This window comes from Capra hircus, chromosome 21 (assembly GCF_001704415.2).
Source record: "Capra hircus breed San Clemente chromosome 21, ASM170441v1, whole genome shotgun sequence".
NCBI classification, from domain to species: Eukaryota; Metazoa; Chordata; class Mammalia; order Artiodactyla; family Bovidae; genus Capra; species Capra hircus.
In genome coordinates, this window is record NC_030828.1 from 26264533 (window position 1) to 26286473 (window position 21941).

General features: G+C 48.9%; 1 protein-coding gene across 1 annotated transcript in view; it reads left to right on the top strand.

The window, feature by feature from the left end:
• The window catches only part of CEMIP (cell migration inducing hyaluronan binding protein), a 160225-nt gene continuing 139203 nt past the window's right edge, over nucleotides 920–21941 (top strand). The window contains 1 exon segment of the mRNA XM_018066296.1: nucleotides 920–1153. The gene's annotated coding sequence lies outside the window, so the exon portion shown is untranslated.

The window sequence follows — 21941 nt, forward strand, 5'->3', positions numbered from 1 at the left end:
GGCCAAGCAAACCGAAATGTCGGAATTTGGTGCAAAAAAAGTCTATTGCAGTACCTCAAACCCTGGAACTCCGGGAAGAGTTTCAGCAAAGCATTTTTAAAGGCAAGGTGAGGGAAAGGGCAAGGTTGCTGGTTGCAAATGTCTTGATACAGTAATCTTTGTCCGCTGAAATTGGGTCACAGTGTTCCTATAAACTTCCAACAAGACAAATGTCACTCTCTCTTCTGAAACGTTTCCTCGCTCTATGCAAGAACAAGTGTTATCCTCAAAGGTCAGAGCCTTGAGAACGGGCTATCCTTTATATTTCAGGCTACAGGCAACACTGCTAAAGCAACAGAATGCAAAGGTTAAAGCAAAAGAAACACATCTAATACGGACTCAGGTCTGTTCTTCCCTATTACACCCTGATAGGATTAGGAAAAAAAAAAGATTCTGAGACTTAATAACCCTGAACCTCGTCTCTCCGCGATTCTGCGCTAGGCGCTAGGCTTTCTCGGAGAGAGCCTCTCCCCTAGCTGGTTTGGAGTGGGGATCCAGGCCTACGCACCGAGACCCCAAACCCTCTGAGCGCGGGGAAGAGGCTCTCCGCGGCCAGCCGCTGCTGCTCCTCCCGTGTCCTGGGCTCCAGCGCCCTCACCTGGCTGCTGCCGCCGCCGCCGGCGGGCTCCGCGCGCTCGGGCTCCCCCGGGCTCCGCGGGCTCGGGTCTGCGTCTCCCAGAGCGGCCGCCAGAGCCCGCCCGGGTCCGGCCGGGGCCCGGGGCCCCCGCCCGACTTGGGCAAGGGGGAGGCGAGCTTCAGCGGGGGGCGGGTCGGTGGCGCGCGGGCGTCAGGGGCCCCGGGGAGGAGCCAGCCTGGCGCGGCCGGCTGAAGAGCAGGCAGCACTCTATAAAAGCCGCCGCTCTGGCGGGCGGCCGGGGAGCGCGGGCGAGCGCAGCGCGGTGCACCCCGGCTGAGCCTGGCGAGGGCCAGCGGCGCGCGGAGCCGGCGGAGCTGAGAGCGGTCAGGGGCTGAACCCCGCTTTCCCGGACGAACTACCACTCGGCTTGCCCGAGTCCCGGGACATAACCGGGCCGGTCAGTGTGCCACCCGACCGCTCTGACCGCGGCGCTTCTGGCCCGCGAGGCGTGAGAGTGTCTCGGCTACCGACCCAGAGGTAAGCGGGCCGGCTCGGCGCGCCGGGGCTGTGCGGACTGCCCAGCCTCAGAGGGGAGGGGAGATGGGGGGTTCGGCGCCTCCATCGGTGTTAGGGAAAACGCACCGCGTCATGGGCTTGTTTGTCTGTCTGTGCTGTGCTGTCTGTTCGTCTGTCTGTCCACGTGTCTGTTGATGGGCACACGTCCGCTGTGGGATTTCTCTGAGGTCGTGTGAGACTTTGCAAGGAGCAGGTGCCGGGGGGCGCCAGTGTCCTCGGGGCGCATCCGGAGGGGAGCAGGTCCCCGTTTTCTGTAGAGTTCCCGGGTTCTGAATGTCTCCGGGGAGATACTTGCGCCCCGAAGTGTCTCGTCGAGGAGTGACTGCTCCGAGGGTCAGATCGCGGAGTCCAGCTCACAGGGAGCCGGCTCACACCGAGCACTGGTGGGCGCGCACCTGGCGGCAGGTCTCTGCTCGGCTTTGAGCACTGTCTTCCTTCCCGTTTCCCCTGCGCCTCCTGCTGCCTCGCCGCGCGCGCTCTCCCCGACGGCGTGAGGCACCCAGCATCGCTCTGGCACACGACCGGTGGAGGTTAATTGAATGTTAGATGACAGGAGGACCCCTACTGATGTCTAGACTACGACGCCCAACCTGGCATCGCTGCAAGAGGGTTCAGCAGTCCCTGGAGAGGAATGTCAGCTCCAAGAAAGGTCAAATAAGGTTGGGAATAAAGACAGGGACCTGGCGGAGCCCAGGCCAGGGCCGTGGCCAGGTCTCCAGCCCGCCGCTCTGGGAATCAGGGCCAGAGACACTCTGGAGTGAAGCCGGCGGGACGCATGTGCTCCTGAGAAAGGAGCTCAGTGCGCCGAGGTCTTCCGCCGCAGACTCGCTGTCCGCGCTCTCAAGACTGCCGCGGTTCCCCAAGGGTCCAACACTACGGCCGTCCCAGGCGCGCCGCCAGGAGCCGGGTTTGAGGTCCTGAGTCCTGCTTCGTGCAGCCAAGGCTGCCCACAGGTGAGAAAACCCTTTTAAAACGGAACTTTTGATGTGTGAGCCAGTGCCTGGCTGCAGGCTGGGAGCGAGTCTGTCTCTCCATTCCGGCGGTCTGGAGCGTGATCCCGGGCGCGCCCGGGGGCGGGAGCCGGCGGCTCTGCGTGCCCAGGCGCGGCGCCACCATGGACAGCTCCCAGCCGCTTCCTCCACTCCCTGTCGGTGGCCCTGGGTCTCCCGGGGAAGTGGCGCGGTTTTCCTTCCAGACTCGGAGAGTAGGGGTACAGGGCAGGTGGAGAGGGGCCGATGGTCTGCAGGAGCCCTCCGGATCCCGTCCCGAGGCGACGTGAGCCACTCAGGAGGGTAAAGGAAGCCTGGGTGGTTTGTGACCCGTTCCGAGATCGCCCTGAACCTGAGCTCTTATCCGACTTTCAGTGTGGTGTCGTGGGGGCTTCTCTGCAGCACCACGGGGCCCTCCGAGGTGTTGTAATTGTGCAACGCACGCTGAGACAGTGAGATGATGCCACACCTAATTAGAGACCCACACACCCCAAACTGTTTTAGGCGTGTGACATAGGATCATGTTCCGCTTTATTAAATTCTTTAGTAAATACGGTACCAGAAGGCGATACTAGTTTCACAGTTACAGGGACAGAATGGAGAAAAAGCACATAGATCACGTTTACAGAGAATGAGTTTGGATGCTTTTGCAAAAGCAGCTGTGCTGTTTTCCGAGCCCAATCGCTTCCTCCCAGGCGCATAACACTCTTAAAGAAGCTTCCATTGGTTCCTCTTTAGCCCAGTAGAGCATTTTGCAGTTGGTTGCCTGGAAACAGGCTGCGGAGAACCTGTAGGAGTTAATCTGGGCAAATTAAACATCTCCGTTCTCTGATAAGAAACGGCATTGGCTGAGGCTCTTTTTGTAATTTTTCAGCTCTGTAGAAGATGTAGCTTCCTTCATCTTAATATTGACAGAAATTCAGAAGATCTGCTTCTGTTTGTAGAAGGCCTATAGAGAGTAAAAACACTCAAGCATCTTCATTTATTTATTTTTGAAGACAGCTTGTGTGACTTTTCAAAAGTCTCTTAAACTCTGTCTGTTTCCCCATATGGAAACTGGGGACAACACAACCAACCTTTCAGAGTTGCCAATGAGAATTAAGTAGTAAAATGTAAAGCACGTATATCCATGCTAAACACAAAGAAAGCTCTTAAAATGGTAGTGATTACAAGTATATTTTACTTTTTTTTTTTTTGCCATGCCACTCAGCATGCAGGATCCTAGCTCCCCAACCAGGGATCAAACTCATGCCCCCTGCTTTGGGTGCTCAAAGTCTCAACCCCTGGATCATCAGGGAGGTTCTCAGAGGCATATTTTAAAGTCAGTTGTGCACTGCTTTTGGATTACATTCACCAGCCCTCTGCTGTCTCTCCTAACCTAGTGATTGTTTAATAGGGACTCCAGCTCCACTTTATATTCATGTTTGAGAACTTGTTGATAGAAATGATGAAAATACTGAAGTTGATTACAGTGTTGGAAAAAACAAAAGCAACAACAACAACAACAACAACAAAACCCTAACGTGTTCACCAAAGATCAGTGGAAGAATGTTTGCATGAAACAAATCAGTTGCCTGTTTTCCCCACCTGTGCCACTTGGAGAAAGTAAGTCATTTTCAAAATGTTATCACAGCCCTCTGGTTGAGATGATCTATTCTTCCTGATCCTTCTCTCAGAGGAATTCAGGATCTTCTGAGGGAACTCCTTGTCCTCTTGGAGGTGAGGTTCCCTTGGGTATTGATAGGAAGTGCCCTCTGCAGCCCCATTTCTTGATTCCTGCAGGATGAAGTGTGGGGTCGATGTACTAGGGCAGAACATGGTCTAGGAAACCCCTGAATGGTTGCTCCCAGTCAGGAGGCACATGCCCTTGTGTTTGAACCTTGCTTGGCTGTGAGACCTGGGCCAAAACACTACCGTACTCTGCCTGGAGCATTGCCACTTAGGTGGTCACAGATAGATCTGAACATTTCCTCCAGCTCTGTCTTTGAGGTTCTTCTGTCTGGTGTGTGCATGCTCAATCATGTCTAACTCTTTGCAACCCTGTGGACTATAGCCCTCCAGGCTCCTCTGTCCATAGGATTCTTCAGGCAAGAATACTGGAGCGGGTTGCCATGCCCTCCTCCAGGGGATCTTCCTGACTCAGAGATCAAACCCTCATCTCCTGCATTGGCAGATGGATTCTTTACCACTGAGCCAAGTTGAATATGTGATGTCATGCAGAAGTTTGGATAATGGAGTTGTACTGAGTCCAATATCACAGTTAGATTTTTTTTTTCCTGCAAAAAGCATGGGTGTACTTGTGGGTGTCTGTGTGTGTTTCCGCCAGTTTTACATTCTGCTGCTCTTAGATTTTCCATATATATTTTTTTCCTTAGTAGATCAAAGTCATCTTAGCTCCCTCCGTCTGGAAGGAGTGGAACTGATGGATGCAGTCCATGGATTCTGGGAATCTTTCGTCTACCTGGTGATGTGAATGATGACGTGGGCCCTGGCTGAACTTGAAGTCATGATTCTCTTCTCTGGACTCCTGTACTGTTCCAGTTTCCAGCACACAAGACTTACTGGTAGGAAAACTATCTAACTACAGAATCCTTTTGGAGTAGTGGGCCAAAGAAGGGGAGGAACTGGTGTGAGAGGCAGAAAGAGGCTCTTCATGGATCCTGTAGCATTCTGTCTGCTGCAGCAGCTTCTGAGTGGCTGGGACAGACAGATCAAATAGCAAGTGTGGCATTCAGTGGGGATGGCTGGCGGGCTGATGGGGGTGACTCTCAGCGTCTTTTGAGGCCTGCCGCTTAAAGTGACCCCTTTTAGTACCTCATGTGGTATTGATGGAGCAGCACAGTTTGACAGGATAAACGTTTTTTGCATTTGTAGTTATAACTCAAAAGATAAATATAAGCATGTTGATTCCTAAAAGGAACAAAGTTATGTTTATGGGTCAAATCCACAAGATCCCATATCCATGATCAGTCTAGGGAACATCTCTCTCGTTTTAAAATTTTTTAATTAAATGATTTGGCTACACTGGGTCCTATTGAATGGGCATGAGTTTGAGCAAACTCTGGGAGATAGTAAAGGACAGGAAAGCCTGGTGTGCTGTAGTCCATGGAGTCGCAAAGAAATGGACATGACTGAGCCACTGAACAACAACAAGTCTGGATCCTAGTTGCACCATGCAGGATCTTTAGTTGTAGCATTTGAACTCTTAGTTTCAGCGTGTGGGATTTAGTTCCCTGACTAGGGATCGAACCTGGGCTCCCTGCTTTGGAAGCTTGGAGTCTTAGCCACTGGACCACCAGAGAAATCCCTACATCTCTCTTTCCACATGATGGCAAATACCAAAATGGTTCATCTCTTCCAGATATTGCATCAGTTGTCTCCTTTTGCTGCATTTTTTATCATTATATGGAGGCAACTCAGTTTCTTTTCAACAGGGAACAGGAAGTGATTACATTCTTACTCTCCTGGGTCTGGTTAGGTTAGTAGGCTGTTAGGATGGTAATGGATCTGGGCAGAGACTGAGTTCTTTTTCGCTGTTTTGCCGGCTGATCAGCTGGGCCCAGAGTCTCCTTTCCCAAGAGCCTGGCAGATGGACATTTTGGTAAACTGGACAGAATTGTGGTGCCTATTGGGCTTCTCTGGTGGCTCAGCCGGTAAGAACCCGCCTGCCAATGCAGGAGACCCAAGAGACTGGGGTTCAATCCCTGGATGGGGAAGATCACCTGGAGAAGAAAATGGCAACACACTCCAGTTTTCTTTATTATTCTTATTATTCTTAATTTGCTTATTTTTAATTGGAGAATAATTGATTTGCAATATTGTATTGTTGTGTTTTTTTTGCCATACATCAACATGGATCAGCCGTAGGTATGCATATGTCCCCTCCCTCTTGAACCTCTTTCCCACTTCCCACTCAAGTATTTTTGCCTGGGAAATTGCATGGACAGAGGAGCCTGTTGGGCTAGTGCGTGGGGTCGCAAGTTCAGATACCACAGAGCATACACGCGCACACAGGGTACGTATCACAGTGAGTCTTATTAACATCTGCACTTCCAGGGGCTCTCCTAGCCTCTCTGGGAGGTTCCCTATCCTCTTTCCTCTCTCTGCTTTGGTACCAGGCTTCATTCAGACTTGGCTGTTTGGAAGAGAGGCTGCCTGCAGAGAAATGTCATCAAATATACATTTGCTTTCTGCTTTGTACCCTCGGTGCCAGGAAACTCACTTCCCCACCCCAAGGGAGAGGAGCTGTGACTCTCCCCTCCTCTGTTACCTTCCAGGGCCCCTCTCTAGGCTCAGTTTGGCTCCAAGCATCTGAGCCCACCTCTCCCTTCCCACCCCCTGCAGGTGAGAGAGCGCTGGTTTGTGTGTGGTGGAGTCCAGGCAGCCACCTCCCCCACCGACATTCACTCAGAACAGGTTTCCGCTCTCCAGCTCCGGACAGTCTGGCTCCTCATGTGGGGAAATTGCTGAGGCATTATCTGAATCTTTCACAAGGACAGCCACATGATGGATATAACTTGGGTTTAAAGTGCTTTGACCAGACAACAGCTTTTGCAAACCCTAAGCATTTCTTTCCTTCAGCTGTCCATAGAAGAGCTTAGCCATTAGGCATTTTCTATCACAGGGAAGGCCCATCTAGAAAAGGGTCCTTCTGGTATGCAAAATATTTGTGCTAGACTATTGCCTCTCTTGTCTCTATTCATCGTGGGGTGGGCGGGGGGGGGGGTGGTGGTGGCAGGGGGCTGCAGACTTCTCCAGGAGCCTACTATACTATGTGGCCTTTTCTGGGATCAGAGTTCATGCTGGTGCCCTGAGACTTTATGGCTGTGAGGACAGACCCAGCCCGTGGGGCTTCCCAGGTAGCACTAGTGGTAAAGAACCTGCCTGCCAATGCAGGAGACTTAAGAGGCCTGGGTTCAATCCTTATGTTGGGAAGATCCCCTGGAGGAGGAAATGGCAACCCACTCCAGTATTCTTGCCTGGAGAATCCTCATGGACAGAGGAGCCTAGTGGGCTACAGTCAGTAGGATTGTAAAGACCTGGGTACGACTGAAGCAACTTAGCTCAGCATGTGGGACCAAGGAAGGTACCATGGCAGAGTTTTTTAGACTCAAACATGCAAGCAAGTCACTGGGGCGCTTGTAAAAATGCAAGTTCTGATCAGAGAGATCTGGGTGGGTGGGGCCAGCATCTGCATTTCTGACAAGCTCCCAGGTGATGCTGCTGGTCCACAGAGCTTCCTTTGGGTCACCAGGGCCTACATCATTGCCGACATTTTGTGACACTAATGCAGCTTTTGTTTTAAGGTCTTCATCCTTTAAAAAAAAAAGTATTTATTTATTCATTGGCTGTGTTGGGTCTTTGTTGCTGCTCAGGCTTTTCTGTAGCTGTGGTGCATGTCCGTCTCATTGCAGTGGTTTCTCTTGCTGTGGCTCATGGGCTCTAGAGCACAGGCTCAGTAGTTACGGCACATGGGCTTAGCTGCTCCAGGCTTGTGGGATCTTCCTGGATCAGGGATCGAACGTGCATCTCCTGCAATGACAGGCAGATTCATTACCACTGAGCCACCAGGGAAGCCCTAACTCAGCTCGTTTTGGTGTCGTTAGAGTCCATTTCTGATGTCCAAGTCGATGGGGCCCAGCTGGCCAGTGTCCTTCTAATGACCTGCTAACGACCCTTCAAATTCTTGGAGATAATTGTTGTCACTCCTAAGCTGTCTTATCAGTAGACTAAATATCTTGAACCCCTTTGAGTTTCCCATTTTCCCGGTCATAATAAATTTTCCAAAGCTCCCTGGGCCAAGTTACTTTTAAGTGCAAGACCATTGTGAAAATGGCAATTTATCTTTGCCTGGCAGAGGCATTTGAGTGTAATTTTGGTGGTATTAAGAGATCACTTGGGGAATTTCATCTCAGTCCTCTTCCAGACACTGAGAATGCGTGTTTACATTTCAACAACTTTATTTGACTCTGAAATCACAACTATTCTTTTTTTTTTTTTGGAACCTGAAAATGAAATCTAGGCTCAATGATCTTCCTCAGCTGCCCTCCCTATGGCACTACTGTGGGGATGGACTGGCCATCGGAGATGCCCCTGCAGCCCAAGATGCAGGTGTGCAACTGCATTTAGTCGCCACTGCTGCATCCGGGAGCAGGGAAGAAATTGACTACTGATTTGAGCATCTTCTAGGGGGAGACCCTGTGTTAGCCATGAAGGAGGCATAGTTGAATAAGTGATCTCCGTCCTCCAGAGCTAACAGTCCCATGAAGGGGTTCTTGTTGTTTAGTCATTCAATCGTGTCCAGCTCTTTGTGGCCCCACAGACTGTAGCCTGCCAGGCTCCTCTGTCCATGGGATTCTCCAGGCAAGAATACTGGAGTGTGTTGCCATTTCCTTCTCCAGGGGATCTTCCTGGACCAGGGATCAAACTCATGTCTCCTGCATTGGCAGGCAGATTCTTTACCACTGAGCCACCAGGGAAGCCCTGCCAGGGGGAAGCAAACATCCAAATCAGTGGTTGCCATGTAGTGTGACCGGGGCTAGGACAGATGGGTCAGGAGGTGCGGTGGGCAGAGGGCCTGCTTGGGGGCAGGCAAAGCCAGGGCACATCCCCTGAGAAGCTCCTCTGAGCAGCGGCATGAGAAGAGGTGCATCTAGAAGGATTAGCAGGAGTTTTCAGGGCTTTTCTGGGGCTTCTTGGGTGGCTCAGTGGAAAAGAATCCACCTGCCAGTGCAAGAGACGCAGGTTCAGTCTCTAGGTTGGGAACATCCCCTGGAGAAGGAAGTGGCAACCTGCTCCAGTACTCTTGCCTGGCAAATCCCACAGATAGAGAAGCCTGGTGGGCTACAGTCCATGGGGCCACAAAAGAGTTGGACACAGCCGAGCAACTGAGCACACACAGAGGAATTTTCTGGTGAGGCAAATGTGGAGAGTGGAGTTCAGAAGGCATTCTATACAGAAAGGAGGCTGCAGAAAAATCCAGAAGCAGAGTCAGTTCGGTTCAGTCGCTCAGTTGTGTCTGACTCTTTGCAACTCGACGGACTGCAGCATGCCATGGGGGAAAATGGGGAGGCCATGCAGAAGAATCCAGAAGCACAGATAGGCCTAAATGTTTCATTTCTTGCAACCCTTCAGTTCCATGAAGCCTGTAGCTGCCTCAGGTACATGAACTCTCTAAAGCTGAAGAGAGAGAACATCCCTCTGGACATCTGTAGGTCTCTGGAGCCTTTGTCTCTCAGGCCGGTGCTTTAAAACTACTTCAACCTTCAATTTTTTTTTCTACAAAATCTTACTAAACCCAGTTTACAAACCAGAGAAAATGTGGCTGTGGCTGTGAGGGTTTGGGTTTTGTCTTGTGGCCTCTAAAGAATTCCACAGAACTGTAGGGGTTCCGTGGAGCATGGTTTGGAAATCTCTGTCCTGGAGAGGTTTTAATTGCTTTTGGCAGCCCTATGAAGAATGTTATCTTAGTTTTATTGTGATTGGTCTTGCTGTCTCTTCTTGACATTCTGGATGCCTTGCTGGTCGTTGTGTCAATAGTTGTCCGTGGAAGGGTACCAGAAGTGTCCTGTGTGACACTCTGGCAAACGTGGGGCACACTAACTCCCCGTGAGAAAGGGAGTGTGGCAGGTGCTGGCTCAGAAGTCTCCAGCAGTAGCTGTCCACCAGGGGAAGCAAAGAGAGCAGTGAGTTTCTTGCAGAAATGGGCTTTTTTACTTGCAACCTTGCCTAACCATCCCAGACTTTTCAGATTCTAAAAAAGTTGGCAAGGGAAAAAAATAAAAGCATATTTCTGGGTATAAGACTCAACAAATTCTACCCAGGATCTCTCATCGCTTTTCATCGGTGTAAACTAGCCAAATGTAAAATTTAAAGGCAGGATGTTTTTGAGAGTAAGTTTTGAAAAGAGACTGTTAAGCCAGAAGCTTAAGAATGGAAAAGTTCCACTGGCCCAGGGTGAGGCGGAAGGTTCCAGTTCAAGCTGGAGCTCCTGTGTGCGTCTTACAAAGCTCTCTCAAAGGAGAAAATTGATACTCTAAATGGAACAATGCCTGAAGGGCGCCCCACCCCTCACTGATGGATGGCCCTTGTTCTTAGAAAGGGATCTGAAGAACTCCCTCTATGCACTGTGTGGGTGTGCGTGCTAAGTCACTTCAGCCATATCCGGCTCTGTGACCCTGTGGACTGCAGCCCACCAGGCTCCTCTGTCCATGGGATTTTCCAAGCAAGAATACTGGAGTGGGTTGCCACTCCTTCTCCAGGGGCTCTTCCTGACTTGGAGATCAAACCCCTGTCTCATGTCTCCTGTGTTGGCAGGTGGGTTCTGTATTAGTAGCACCACCTGGACATAGAGCAAGCTCTAAAAGCATCATCATGTGACTGATTTAAGGTGACGAATGTAAGGCATGCTCAGTCTAGAGAGCACTACTGGGTACTTGAGAAATCCCAATGGAGGAAAGGGACAGTGAGGGTTCCCTTCAGGATGTACACGTGCTGTTGCCTGGGGCTGGGTCTGCTGCCAGACCAACAACCCACTGAACTAGGGAGTGTCAAGAAAGAGCTGGTGATCAGCAGCCTCTCTATCCAGATGGTCTTGTGTCCAAGGGTCTTGACATCAGCTCCCATTACTTTGGAAACTGGCCCACCAGGAACTATGGGATTGATTCCTAAACTGTGAAGATTCAGCTTCCTCTTGCCTCCTCGGGCTGGCCTTACACTGGCTCTTAGGTTGCCCTGATCTGTCAGGACAGGTGACCAATGACCCTGGCTTCCTAGATCCCACAGGACTGTCTGATGGATGGCCAGTGATGAGCCCGAGCTGTCTGCTTGGTTGCGTTGGCTACTGCCCGGCTCTCACCCCACTGCGTGCCCTCCTTCCCTCCGCTCCCCAGAGGGGGCAAAGGTGCCTGCATGTGAGTGATGAGGACATTGATGCCCATGGGTTCGGAGCTGGTACAGAATGATCTTTCTTCTTTTTCCTGCATGGTAGTGGACCTTCCCAGACCAGGGATTGAACCTGTGCCCTTGCCGTGGAAACTTGCAGAGTCTCAACCCCGGACGGTGAAGGAAGTTGCAGGACATCTCGGATGTCTGTCTAGCTCTTAGTGCAGTGCTTCAGTGACCTGCCTTCTTTCCAGGGCTCTTGTCCTTGCTGTGTAATAGGGGCCATGATTCCCAGCTAGGTCTCCTTGAACTCCCCTAATCCTTGGGGCTTAGGACCCAGAGCTTCTCAGGCAGACAGTGACCATGCAGAGCAGTTCCCCATCCCGTAAAGAACAAGAATGAACCTCGAACGGACTGAGCCAGGGAGCAGATTTAGGCAAACCGTTAACATTTTTTTGTTTGAAAAACAAACTGGTGGTTTATGACGAGCCTGTTTCAAAGCCGGCTGTGTTATAACCACTGAGTAATTCACTCGTGTGTCAATTTTCCAAAGGATTGGGTTCAGGAAAACCTCAAACATAGTGGCTAAGTACTTTTCCTTTCCTTTAAAAATTGTGTTTATTTTGGGAGGAATTTAATCCATATGTTTCAGATCTATTTCCATGTTACTCGGCAAAAGGTGGTTGGTTTTTTTTTTTTTTTTGCCCAGCATTGCTAAGCCATGAGTCCGCTTGGTTCCTTTCTCTTCCCTTCCCACAGCCATCCCCAAGCTTCACCCAACGGGTGCTCACAGCTGATCCCCAGGCTTGTGGCTGGTCAGTTCTATAGCCTTTTATGTATACGAAGCGCTGAGTCAGTTCAGTCATGTCCGACCCTGTGACTCCCATGGACTGTAGCCTGCCAGGCTCCTCTGACCATGGGATTCTCCAGACGCAGGGATCAAACCCGTGTCTCTTACATCTCCTGCATTGGCAGGAGGTTTTTTTTTTTTTTTGTTTGTTTGTTTTTTTTTTTACCACTAGTGCCACCTGGGAAGCCCATTTTATGAGACACAAGCAACTGTAGGTCTTAGAGGCAAAAAGAAAAATCAGTGATACTATTTCTGTCTTTCTTGAAAATTTTGACATTTGATTCACTACAGATTTCTGGCATTTATTTAGGTTTGTTAAATGTTGTGATACAATATTAGTTATATTGATTGACTGAGTTTTTGGTCCTATCTTAAATTTTGCATCTTTGCCTCAACTTTCTTCTGACTAACCTCCTTCAGGGCTCTTTCCTGTTGGGAAGTCAAAGTCCTTATCATCAGTGCTGGTTCTGTTCTGATATTTTCTGATGCAGAGCTCTCTGGGATGACCTAGAGTGGTGGGACTGGGGGTGGGTGCAAAGCTCAGGATGGAAGGGATATATGTACACATCTAGGCCTGGCATGCTGCGATTCATGGGGTCGCAAAGAGTTGGACACAACTGAGTGACTGAACTGAACTGAACTGATAGCTGATTCACTTTGTTGTACAGCAGAAACTAATCCAACATTGTAAAGCAATTATACTCTAATAAAACATATATATAAATATATAAAAATAGATCATATGGTTGTCTCGTAAGAATGAAAACAGATCAATATAGGAGGATGAATATCCTGCAGATATTTTGCAGAATGTATGAAAATTTTATGTATGACATGTGCTGTGCTGTGCTGTGCTAGTCACGTCCAACTCTTTGCAACCCTGTGGACTGTAGCCCTCTCGGCCTCTCTGCCCATGGGATTCTCCAGGCAGGAATACTGGGGTGGGTTGCCACTTCCTCCTCCAGGGGATCTTCCTGATCTAGGATTTGAACCTGCATCTCCTGCATTGCAAGCAGGTTCTCCGAGCCACTCTGAGCCATTCTCTGAGCCATGCTCATTGCTGAGCCACCCGGGAAGCTCCAATGTAAGGCATAAGCAGTATCAGTTCAGTGAGGGAGAATGTGGTTTGTTCAGTAAACATATCTGGGTATTATTACTTTTTACAGAAAGAGACCAGTGTCAGAGAGAGGGGAGCAAGCTTTGGGGATGCTAAATGTGCCTCTGGCTCTTAACCTACCTGTTGATTTGAATTGGGGGTGTAGGAGTCTTAGGGAAAGTGGAGGAGAGGCGTGCGGGTCCCCTCTAGACATCCATGTGGTCTGAAGCTGGTATTTTCTCTTCTCCGTTACTCGTACTCCTTTCTGGGGAGAGAGGAATTGTGGTGTTCCATGGTAAATATTTTGCCAATTATGCTGGACTGATGCGTCACTGTGCCTGTGAGTTCTTAAGAAGGCATTGCATTCACTAGATTTCTCAATTCATTTCCTGGGAACAAAAGAGAAAGCAGTTATAGGAGCTGGGCTTCAGAGCTTTCATAGCAAGGATTTCTTCTCAGTGAAGTGATTTTGTGAAAATAAAAAGTACAGCCATCTCGGAGGCACTGACTTGGTTCCCAGCGTTGAGGAACCTCAGAGTTTCCTTTGATGACCTAACTGTGGGCTGTGTATATACTTGAACTTACTTGGTGGCAGAGCTGAACTCTGTTTTTAATTTTAAAATCATTGGGCAACGTTGTTACAAATGGTAATAGATAAACATGTCCCAGGATTTTCTGAGAAGGACCGGTGCTAATGAAGTTAATTTTTACTGTAAACATGCCCCACATACAGTTACTTTAAATAAGAAACTATTTTTAACATGGAGAAGAAATGATGTTTCTATTGAATCTTGCTTTTTTTTTTTTTTTTTTTTTTGAATCTTGCTTATTAAGAGTGAGCTTGAGCTTCTGCTCTGCTGGGGTTGTTTGAGGATGTCACCTTTCCAAGGTCTGGAGATCAGAGAGGTGTAGAGTCACATTTTGGTTTTATTTTTCTGTTTTGGATGAGCCTCCCAGCTAGGGGTTGCATTCCGCCACCTCACCCTTTCCCCTCTTTTTTTGACCAGGGCACATGGCAACTGGGATCTTAGTTCCCAGACCAGGGGTTGAACCCTGGGCCCTCAGAAATGAGAGCTTGAATCCTGACCACTGATCCACCGGAGGTCACTCACCTGGGTGTGATGGAGTTGGCAGAGGGACCCAGGTCCATGTGAATCCGAAAGCCCATGCTCCAAATAATGACTGAAGTTGCTTGATTCTTAAATTTTAAGGAAGCATGTTTAGGGGAATTCTATAATTCATAGTAAAGCATTTTGAGAATAACAGGTAACCCAAACACAGTTGCTGATTCACCAGCTCTTTTGGGACACCTAGGATTCAGAAATGACTTCATGACATTTCTGTGCCATGAAGAAGCTCTCAGTTGAGAAGATGGGTAGGCCTTCAGGTGCCTATAGTCTGTGCTATAAGATGGGTGGACAGTATGGGAGCACTGCAGATTGATGAGAAATAACTTTACTGGGGAAAGAGACAAGGTGTCATGGAGGCAGTGTTTTTTTTTTTTTTTGAGTATACAATGTTGTGTTAGTTTCTGCTAATACACTAATGTACAGTGACTCAGCTATACATTTACATATATCCCCTCTTTTTTGGATTTCCTTTGCGTTTAAGTCATTACAGAGCACTGAGGAGAGTTTCCTGTGCTTTCTCCAGGCAAGAATACTGGAGTGGGTTGCCATTTCCTTCTCCAGGGGATCTTCCTGAACCAGGGATTGAACCCAGGTCTCCTGCATTGCAGGCAGATGCTTTAACCTCTGAGCCACCAGGGAAGACCCCTGTGCTCTACAGCAGGTTGTTATTAGGCATCTATTTTATCTACAGTAGTGTGTATATGTCAATCCCAATCTCCCAGTTCATCCCACCCCTCTTCCCCTCTTAGTGTCTGTATGCGTGTTCTCTATGTCTGTGTCTCTATTTCTCCTTTGCAAAAATGGTTAGTCTATACCATTTTTCTAGATTCTGCATATATGCATTCATATATGATATTTGTTTTCCTCTTTCTGACTTTACTCTGTATGACAGTTTCTAGGTCCGTCCACATCTCTGCAAATGGCACAGTTTCATTCCTTTTTGTGGCTGGGTAATACTCCATTGTATGTATGTGCCTCATTTTCTTTATCCTCTCCTCTGGTGTTGGAGATTTAGGTTGATTTCATGTCCTGGCTGTTGTAAATAGTGCTGCTATGCACATTTTTGTGCCTGCATCTTTTGTAATTATGATTGTCTCAGGGTATATGCCCAGCAGTGGGGTTGCTGGATCATACAGTAGTTCTGGCTTCAGTTTTTTAAGGAATCTCCATGCTGTTCTCCACAGTGGCTGTACCAATTTACATTCCCACCAACAATACAGGAGGGTTCCCTTTTCTCCACACCCTGTCCAGCATTTATTGTTTGTAGATTTTTGATAATATTGTTTGATTGGGCCTTGAAGGAGTATCTGGTTTGCTGGCTGGAGGAGAGAAGGTTAGGAGGGAAGGACTAGCCTGGATTTAGTTTAGAGAATCCAGAAATCAGATATTTGGGGGAAGGTCTAGGAGTTCCCTGGAAATGAGACCATAAAAGTGAGGACAGGTGATGGTGGTCCTTCAAAGCTGAGTCAGGGCATTTTTGTATGTGGCTTTGATGAGGTGAGGGGTGTAATCAGTAGGTGGACACTAGACCATTGCTCCTGGTGGCAGGTAGCTTGGGTGTCCCTCACTTCTAAGGTTCGTGTTCTTGGCAGGAAGTCCATTCGAGAATACCAGTTCTCACCTGGGAATGTACTTCCTAGGGTCCAGTGAAGGCATTAAGAACTGCACTGCCTATAACGAAATACTGGTGCTGGGGCCAGAGGGAGAACATTAAGCTGGAAGTGTTTCAGGGACCGCATGGCCTCATGTGAGGCCCAGTCCCTCTGCAGCTTGAGCTCTGAGCCTTTGAGGAGAGTGTTCTGAGAGCCGTGTGTCTTTGGAATTTTCCTTCCAGGCCAGTGCTTTCTGTATCCACTCTTAGCGGGAGAGCAGAGTGTTCGAGCCTTTATCCTGTGACTTTTGTGCTGATTATTTTTATACTTAAAAACTGTGAAGTGTATTTATTTATTTATGGCTGTGCTGGGTCTTTGTTGCTGCTCGGGCTCTTCTCGAGTTGTGGTGAACGGGGAGGCTACTTTCTAGCTGTGCTGCACAGGCTTCTCATTGCAGCGGCTTCTCTTGTTGCGGAGCGGGGGCTTTAGGGCAGGAGAACTTCAGAAGTTGTGGCGCATGGGCTTAGTTGCCCGGTGGCACATGGGATCCTCCTGGATCAGGGATAGAGCCCCTATCCCTTGAACTGGCAGGCAGACCCCCAACCACTGAACCACCAGTAAAGTCCTATGCTGAATTTTTATAAACACCTTCCTAATTCTTCACAAATTCTTGGGCAGATTCCTGACTTCTTTGTTTGACTGACTTGCAGCAGAGGTGGTGGAAGGAATGTGGTTGAAAGGGACAGAGTTTTCATGTATGGCTCACCTTTAGGGAGGACAGAGTCATCACTGTGAAGGGTGCTGGTTCATTTCAAATAGGCCAGCTCAACTGGATGAGATGGGTACCCTGAGTGCTCTCTGCAGAGGTGCCAAGGTGACCTTCCAGCCCTTAGCTCTTCTCTGCCCTGGAGTTGCAATTAGACATTCAGTGGTTTCAGTGAATTGAGCCCATCGAGGTTACCCTGAATATCTGAGAGTCCCTTGGACAGCAAGGAGATCAAACCAGTCAGCCCTAAAGGAACTCAACCCTCTTGATGTTGTTCAGTCACTAAGTCTTGTTTGACTCTTTGCAGCCCCATGGGCTGCAGCATGCAGGCTTCCCTGTCCTTCACTATCTTCCAGAGTTTGCTCAAACTTATGTCCGTTGAGTCGATCATACCATCCAATCATCTCATCCTCTGTCACCCCCTTCTCCTCTTGCCCTCAATCTTTCCCAGCATTGGGGTCTTTTCCAGTGAGTCAGCTCTTCCCATCAGGTGGCCAAAGTATTGGAACTTCAGTTTCAGCATCAGTTTATACCAGAAAGCATTTCCTTAAAGAGATGCTTTCCCCCTTCCCCACCCCCCACAACACTTTTGCAACACAGAGATCTGGGTTAACTTCTCTTTACTGATTACACTCAGACCACAGAGTGTTTTGTAAATGGATAGGACTGCAGCAAAATTCAGAGTCAGTAATGTGTACCCTCAGCAGGTCCATTTTTCATTGTGGATGCTCTGCTTGAGAACTTGAAACCCAAGATGTACGCAAGAGGAGACTGCTGGAAAATGAATGAGCAGGCTATAGGTACTCTGGATGAAATGCCTTTATCACAGGACTTCTGGTGCATGCCCTGTGTCCCACTTACATGGGTGATAAGTCAGCAATGCATTTATTAGTTTGACTTTTATCAAAAAAGATACCAGGGACTTGAAGCTTTGAGCCAGTGCCAGGTGAATCAATAAAACCAGGAAATACTGCATTTGCTTAGCCAGTTATTCAGCAAACACTTATTAACCCACCACTCTACACCAGGCATGGAGTGTACTAAACCCAATAACTCTTGCTCCTACCTTGCAATTCAAGCTGTGGTGGGGTCATGTGAATGAAAGAGAATTTTGCTAAACATTCTACATCTATTCAAGGCACAGAGTGGGCAGAAAAGTGAGAGGATTCCTTTATTCCTGGAGGATTATTGCTCGATTTGAACATGACAACATAGTGAGAATCTGTCAATCAGAGATAGGACCTTTGGATACTGGGAGGTCAGACCATGGGGTTCATGAAAGGAGCTACCAGCAATTTAACAAGGTGATAGTAAATGGACAAAGCCAAGTGGGGTGAGAGATGAGCTTTGGAGTGAGAGATACCAGGAGATGGATCTCTCTCCCTGTCTTCCTTTTTGGTTATTTTGTAAAATACAAGATATATTTTCATGTAGTCCAATCTGTTGACCATTTCCTTCAGATTTCTTCCTCTTGGTGTTCTTTAGTCACTCAGCTGTGTCCGATTCTTTGCGACCCCATGGACTGCAGCATGCCAGGCTTCCCTGTCCTTCACTGTCTCCCGGAGTTTGTTCAAACTCAGGTCCATTGAGTCAGTGATGCCATCCAACCATCTCATCCTCTGTCGCCCCCTTCTCCTGCCCTCAATCTTCTTCTGTCAGTATATAATTATAAAGTCTTAGACCATCAGTGGTAGTCCCATGGATTGATTTTTAAGCTCCTAGACCTGTGTGGAATTTATTTCAGTTCATAGTACAAAGAGAGATTCTTGCTTCATTTTCCCCTGAATCAACCAACCCATATCCAAGCACAGTTTTCTTGAACAAGCTCTGCTTTATCCATTGGCTCCTGCTGCCAGTGAAAGCTTAGCAGATCTGGTTACAAGTGGAGAAGATAGCAGGGATGTGATAAGGCTAGCATGGCAGGAATTCAGCCAGACATTTGATCTGACCATCTGGGCGGGCTTCAGAGATTCCATCTCAACGGACTAGACCTGGCTGTGTCTGGAAAGCACTGCTGGCTGTTCTACTCTGAAAATTTAGCCAAATGAGGGTTGGTCCGGTGGCACACTGGGCTGCTAGCCTCCCTGGGAAGCACTCCCTGGGGGAAGGGGCTCGATCATTCCTCCCTGGGGAGGGTGATCATCTGTGTGTCCCAGTGAGTCAAGGTCTGAGAGAGACCACCCATGGGAACTCCCAGGCATGCCCAGACTATGGGAGCCCCGGTCCAGAGGGATGCCAGCATTCTGAGTGCAGTCTCTTCCATGAAACAGGAGCTTGTATATACACAGTGTAAGGAAATTTGTTCCTGACCTATGTTGAAGAGGTAGCCGAAATAAGCTTCCCATCCTCTGGGTTCCCAGACGCCATGATTTATAAGGCTACATGTCCAGTCCTCTCTTCTGTCTAGGGGCTCATGTCCTGTTTATTTATAGAAACTCTGAGTTTATTGTAGAATGTGATAGAGTCACTGCCTGCTGCCTCTATGGAATGAATGGATGAGTAACTAATGATTGACTGTGACTGGTTTTTCCATGTCTTCCCACAGCTGTGCTACTTAACATTGGGGGTGGCAACTCATTTTAAACTGCTGGTTCTTCTGTTTAGTAAGATCCTGGTAAAACCTTGACTTTAATGTCATGTTACTTCAGGCCTTCTTCCTCATTCCAGGCTTTTCTTTTTCATTGAATACATGCGATAGTCACACTCTCCAGGAGTCTTTACAAACCATGTTTTTAAAAACCTTCCTTTATATCAGAGTTAGAGAAGAAATTCACATTCTAGAAAGACTTGCAAGGTAATGGAGGTTCCTACTGTTTCAGATCCTATTTGGAAGATATGTTGGGGCAAAAACATTGAGTTTACCTATTCTTTTAACTTCTCAGAAACCTGTTAGAAAGTGGAGCTGTTGACCTGCAGGTGTAGGGGTCGATGGGGCACAACAGCTCAGCCTGGTGCACCGTTCTGTGGCTGGACTGCACCTGCCAGCCAGCTGGCTCATCTGCATCTCACTTCAGCTGGCAGAACAGCTGGAGGGTGGCTGGTCTAGGTTGTCCTGACCCACGTGCTTGGTGTTAGCGGGCTGTCTTCCGTGGGGCTGAGGGGACCATGTATACCGTGTCCAGTATTCTGGACCATGTATCTGGACCATGTATCTCTCAGCATCTAGCAGACTAGGCTGGGTGTGTTCTAAGGTGGCTGATCCGGTTCTGTGAGACAGAGGAAAAGCATGCATTGATCTCAAAGCTCAGCGGCATACCATCACTTCTACTCCCTTTTTAAAAATGTCTTAGTTTGTGTATTTCTTTTTAAAAATATTTTATTAATTTATTTGGCTGCACCGGGTCTTTTTTTTAAAAATAAAGTTTCTCTTTGTTTGGCCCCGGACTTTCTTTTGTTTACTTTTGGCTGTGCTGGGTCCTTGTTGCTGTGCCGGGTTTTCTCCTGTAGCAAATGGGGCTGCTCTTTGGTTGTGGTGTGTGGGCTTCTCACTGCCGTGGCTTCTCTTGCTGAGGAGCACCGGCTCTAGAGTGTGAGGGCTTCAGTAGTTGTAGCTCCTGGGCTCTAGAGCACAGGCTCAGCAGTTGAGGCACGCAGGTAAGTTGCCCTGTGGCATCTGGGATCTCTCTGGACCAGGGTTCGAACCTGTGTCCCCTGCGTTAGCAGGTGGATTCTTTACCACAGAGCCACCAGGGAAGCCCTGCACCAGGTCTTAGCTGTGGCTTGTGGCATCTAGTTCTCTGACCAGGGATCAAACACCAGTCTCCTGCACTCGGCGCTGGGAGTCTTAGCCACTGGACCACTAGAGAAGGGCCCCTTCTGCTTCCTTCTTTTGGCTGAAGCAAGGCTGGTTCGTGTTCAAGGGGAGGAGATTCTGACTCTGCCTGGTGATGGGAGAAGCTGCAATGCCGTATTGCAAAGGACATGGATCCAGGGAGAAGAGAAAAGGGTGGGAGTGTGTGTGTGCTCAGTCTTGTCTGACTGTGACTCTGTGAACCGTAGCCCACCAGCTCCTCTGTCCGTGGGATTCTCCAGGCGAGAATACTGGAGCGGGTTGCCATGCCCTCCTCCAGGGGGCCTTCCCAACCCAGGGATGGAACCTACGTCTCTTGTGTCTCCTGCGTTGTCAGGTGGATTCTTTACTACTAGTGCTGCCTAGGAAGGCCACGAAAGGTGGGGGAGTGGGGCCATGTTTGCGGTCAATCCACCACACCTACATTTGATAAAACTCCTTCCTCCACAGTAATCTTGCACTTGGATGTACTGACTCCTTGCATGATTTCTCTGAGTCTCAATTGTGCATACATGTCCTGGCGTTTGCATTCATCTCAGCAGGCAGCTGGGTCATCAGTTCTTCTCTGGGAGATGTGTTGGCCAGCCATCCTCCAAGCACAGGCACAAGGACAGGCCAGCACCTGAGAGTGGTCGTGTCCAGGAGGGAGGGGACTGTGGGGTGGGAAGGGGACATACCCCACAGGATCTTGGCTGCATGCCCTGAAGGCTGGCTGAGGCTGTCAGCTGCTGCAGGGCAGGTCTCAGAGCCCCAAGGAAGCCCTGTTCACCCTTCCTGGTGCCTTTGCCTTTAGCTGGGTGTGGGTGGGCAGGTCTTGCCAGCTGAGGTTCCTGCCCTGACCCACCATGTCAGCAGTGGAACTCCCAGAGGACCGGCCCCAGGTCCTGCCCACACACCCGGATGTTGACAGGGGCACGGTTCCAGCACCAGCCTTCATGGATGGTCTCATCGCTTTTAAGATAATGACCATGGGGTGTGGGCTGGCGGGAGTGGTGACATCACTTTCCTGCAATTCTGGGTCAGTTCCTGCTGCTTTTCTCTGCATCTCTGAATGACTGAAATGAATCTACGCATTGGGTACGTGTCCTGGAAGGTTTCGAGCCTGCCAACACGCCTGTCTTGTGACGTGGCCAGGAGAGTGATGGCTTTGAGGTCAGAGGTCCTGGGTTCAAGATTCTGTCCTTGGCTTGTCGTGTGAACTTGAACAGCAGGTTTCACTTCTCTAGGCCCGAGTTTTCTTATATTTGTACCATGATGGATCCACCCCTGATTTTGTGAAGTAATACTGAGGTTGATCAAACCAATCAATCCTCAAGGAAATCAACCCTGAATATACGTCTGAAGAACTAATGCTGAAGCTGAAGCTCCAATACTTTGGCCACTTGATGCGAAGAGCTGACTCATTCATTGGAAAAGACTCTGATGCTGGGAAAGATTGAGGGCAGGAGAAGGGGGCGACAGAGAATGAGATGGTTGGATGGCATCACCAACTCAGTGGACCAGTGTACATATGTCTCTTCCCTCTTGAACCTCCCTCCCACTCTTTCCCACCTCTATCGGTTGTTACAGAGCCCCGGCTTGATTTCCCTGAGCCATACAGTAAATTTCCATTGGCTATCTATTTTACATATGATAGTGTATACGCTTCCATAC